The 4508-nt window shown below is 48.6% G+C and overlaps 1 pseudogene; it reads left to right on the top strand.

Moving 5' to 3' along the window:
* Window positions 1–1126: 1126 nt before the first annotated feature.
* The window catches only part of LOC107569370 (uncharacterized), a 4850-nt pseudogene continuing 1468 nt past the window's right edge, over window positions 1127–4508 (top strand).

Raw genomic sequence — 4508 nt, 5'->3', positions numbered from 1 at the left:
TGCACCACAAATTAGCGAACCAGCTGAACTAGCAGCTCTAAGCAGTTCTCCGGTTTGTGTGAGGATGCACGCGAATCACGTACAGTCTGGCTGTCTTTGTCAGCTCCCGAATGGGTGATTCACACAACCCTCGTGTTCCCCACACAAAAAAACTAAAAAAACGTTTCAGGGAGAACATCTCTCTGAACCCCTGCTTGTTGCCCCTAGTCTGTTCACTAGAGGGCGCCATTGCATCACAAATGAGCCAACTGGGTGCACGCGAGTATGCCAGCGCTTCCCCGGCTCTTGTGGGGACACTCGCATGTTACGAGTCGGCCTGGCAGACTGTTTCAGCTCTCGAGTGGGTGATGTGAACTGTAATGCAGGGCTACAGATGGCAGTTTGTAATAAAACCCCCGCATTTCAACTGTATTCTTTCCTCTCACACAGAGGAGAGCGCCGCTCACATTCTGAACGAGGAAATCTCTTCCCTTCTATTAAAGGGAGCGATTCAGGTGGTGTCCCCCAATCTGATAAATCAAGGATTTTATTCTCGTTATTTCCTGGTTCCAAAGAAGGACGGTTCTCCCCGCCACATTTTGGACCCAAGAGTGTTGAACAAACATTTGAGGAAATACCATTTCAGAATGTTAACCCACGGCACTCTGACCTGGCGCCATAAAACAGAACGACTGGTTCACATCGGTCGATCTGAAAGATGCTTTTTTTCCACATAAGCATTTATCCGCCACACAGGAAGTTTCTTCGTTTCGGCATATGTTACGAATTCACAGTCCTCCTGTTTGGGCTCGCCCTAAGCCCAAGGACTTTTTCTCTGTGTGTGGAGGCAGGCTTAGCTCCCCTGATAATGTCAGGTCTGCGGATTTTGACATACATAAACGATTGGCTCATCATAGCCGAATCGAAGGTGAAAGTACTGTAGGACACCCGTCGTGCTCACTCACATCACATCTCTCGGGTTCAGGGTGAATTTGAACAAAAGCAACCTTACACCCAGTCAGAGTGTGATTTTCCTGGGCTTGGGGCTGAGGCTCAGTCTCCATGCGAGCACGTCTCAAGAGCGTTTTTGCTCTCTAATGAACTGTGTGTCACAGTTCAGAGAGGGAGCGAAAGTGCAATATCGCACATGTCTCAGACTGCAGGGTTTAATGGCTTCATCTATCCAGGCTTTGCCTCTGGGACTTCTGAGAATGAGGGCATTCATGAAATGGGTTTTGTCACTACATTTCAGTCTGTTACGCGATCTCTGCTGCTCTGTAACAGTGACGCGCGCCTGCACGGCAGCTCTGGAGGAGCACAGGCAACCCCCATGGGGACGGTGATGTTGCGGAAAGTTGTGACGACAGATGCGTCCCTAACAGGTTGGGGTGCCACCCAGGAGGGTAGAACGGTGAACGGTTTGTGGCAGAGCAGAATATGTGAGTGACAATTTATTTAGAGCTTATGACCATATGGAAAGCTCTGAATTATTTTCTGCCTAGCCCGCAGGGGCATCATGTGCTCGTACGCTGCGACAATACCACAGCATATCAATTGCCAGGGCGGTTTGCACTCATCGAAACGTCACGCTCTAGCTCACAAGCTTTTAGTGTGGAGCAGGCGGTTTTTCCTGTCGTTATGTGCGACTCATGTTCCAGGCATTCCGAAGAGAGGAGCGGACCTTCTAGAGGAGAATCCACTCTACGGAGATTGGCGGCTCTACCCTCAGATGGAGGACTTGATATGGATGAGATTCGGACAGGCAACCATAGATCTATACACCTCGTGCAAAAACAACCATTGTCCTATGTTCTTCTCGCTAAAGGACATGGACCCACCCCTCGGGGTCAACACACTGGCCCACCCATGGCCCAAAGTGCTGCTGTATGCTTTTCCTCCACTGTGCCTGATAACTCCCAACACTGGCCAGGGTGAGAGAGAAGGGCCTGACTCTCATTCTGATAGCACCCAGGTGGCCCAAAGCACCGTGGCATGCACAGATCTATTATCTCAAGCGAACAGGGAGATTTAATCACCCACACCCGGACAGGGTGGCTCTCTGGGCCTGGCCCGAGAGGACAAACTTAAACGCACTAGGGCTTCCCCCGCGTGTGGTTGCTACTGGGGAAGTTGTGGCCTAATGGTTAGAGAGTCAGACTCATAACCCAAAGGTTGTGGGTTCGAGTCTCGTACCGGCAGGGATTGTAGGTGGGGGGAGTGAATGTACAGCGCTCTCTCCCACCTTCAATACCACGACAAGGTGCCCTTGAGCAAGGCACCGAACCCCCAACTGCTCCCCGGGCGCCGCAGCATAAATGGCTGCCCACTGCTCCGGGTGTGTGTTCATGGTTTGTGTGTGTTCACTGCTGTGTGTGTGCACTTTGGATGGGTAAACGCAGAGCACTAATTCCGAGTATGGGTCACCATACTTGGCCACATGTCATGTCATGTCATGTCACATGTCACTTCACTATACAGAATGCCAGGGCCGTGTCTACTCGGTCTTTATATGGCTGTAAGTGGCAGGTGTTTGAAGGGTGGTGTGATGGGCGTAGTCTCGCATCATATCAGTGCTCAATTCTTGATATTTTGTGTTTTTTACAAGACCTTATGGATAAAGGCAGGTCTGTTTCTTCCACTATTAAGGTCTCCCTGGCGGCTATTTCTGCTCGTCATGTGGGCTTTGAGGGCTCAACGGTCAGGCAGCATCCTCTAATCCGCAGATTTATAATCCCCTATCGTTCTTTGACAGTTATCAGGAGAACTGTTCCTGAATGGGACCTCTCCATGGTGCTGGAGGCTCTGTCTCAATCCCCTTTTGAGTCCCTGGGAAGTATTTCCCTGAAGCTGCTGTCCTTCAAGACAGCTTTGCTCTTGGCCTTGGCTTCAGCTAAATGTGTCAGTGAGCTACATGCACTCCCGGTTCATTCCTCATGCACTAAATTCTCTTAGAGGAGATAAGGATTTTCTTAAGCCGAACCCGGCTTTTTTGCCTAAGTGCTTCCCTGCGTTTACATCGGAGATGGTGGAGCTGTCCGATTTTCACCCTCCACCGAGGATCAGAGGTTGAATGCTCTGTGTCCGGTTCGTGCATTACAGACGTATATGATCAGGACCAGTGCTTTCCGGAAGAGCGACCAGCTCTTTATTTCATGGGCACCCCCGCACAAAGGGAGTCCCATATTTAAGCAAAGCCTCTCACATTGGCTCGTGGAAGCTATTGCTTTGGCATATGATTCGATGGGTGTGCAGCCCCCAGGGAAAATCAGAGTAGAGACCTGCGTGGGATGGATTTTTCAGTCCCGCTCCCGCAAGATTCTGTCCCGTACCCGCCCGCAGAAATATATCTTATCTGGTCCCACTCCCGCCCGCGACATTCATGTTTTGTCCCGCTTCCGCCCGCAAAAGCCTGCATAAAAGTAATCTATATAGACTTTTTCAGTACATCAAAGAAATTTACATGAAATGGTTCTGTAAGCTCCACAACATCCCAGCATAAACACTCCCGATAAAATATTTGTTATTTAGGCTAAGCATCAACATTAACAAACCACTGTTATTTTTAACAGAAAAGCAAGCATGGGCTGCTGCGTGCATGGTTTGGCATGGCAGAATGCGAGCAGCGCTTCCTTTATTATCACTAAAAGCTGACATCTCAGTTAATCTCTATCTCAAAGTTATAACACAATAAATGTATGCATAATGAATCTTTCACAATGTCTACACTTCATGTGTTAAAATTAGAGGATTCATGAGCATGCAATTTCAGCACTGTGGTGAGTACATTCTAACTTAATAACCTCTGATTGGCCATTGTGTTCTAGAAAAAAAAATAGCTGAGTTTGTGATTGGCTACATTGCGCTACCCTTTAAACACGTGTTAATAGAAACTATGCCTAGCTTGCGCATATCAATCATTTTAATGTTAATATTAGTTATAACTTTTGTACAACAGATAAATAACAATTTATATGTTTTAGACACTTTATATTTAGATAATTTCTATTTTGCAGGAGTCCCGCGAATCATTTTATTCTCCCGCATCCCACACACACACACACGAGTCTCTTCCCGCCTGTTGCGTTGGGTCCCGCGGTACTCCCGCAGGAGTGCAGGTCTCTACATCAGAGCTCATTCCACGAGGGGCCTAGCCGTCTCTTGGGCCTTGTTCGGGGGAGTGTCACTGCAGGACATCTGCTCTGCTGCCAGCTGGGCCTCTCCCCATAGGTTTTTGCATTACTACCGACTGGATGTCACCAAAACTTCGGTAGCACATTCTGTTTTAGGGGTGGCTGTCTTCATAGCTCCTTGTTACCTTCCTCTCTTCCTCCCATTTACACATTGTAGTAAGGGAACGAAGGGTGAGTGGGCCGTCGGGCCATGCACATTCGTGTCACCAAGCGTGCATTTATTTTCCTGCCTGGGAGTTTCATATGTGTTGCTGGATTTATTTACATGTGTGGGCCTCATACATGTTTCATGTCCTGCCTGTGCACAGCAGTCATGTGTGTGCGCGTGTGTGTGTGTGT

The sequence above is a fragment of the Sinocyclocheilus grahami genome, unplaced genomic scaffold, assembly GCF_001515645.1.
Source record: "Sinocyclocheilus grahami isolate Dianchi unplaced genomic scaffold, SAMN03320097.WGS_v1.1 scaffold1340.1, whole genome shotgun sequence".
In the NCBI taxonomy this organism is placed as follows: Eukaryota; Metazoa; Chordata; class Actinopteri; order Cypriniformes; family Cyprinidae; genus Sinocyclocheilus; species Sinocyclocheilus grahami.
The sequence above is the reverse complement of the archived record's forward strand: the minus strand, read 5'-3'. Positions and strand labels throughout refer to the sequence as shown.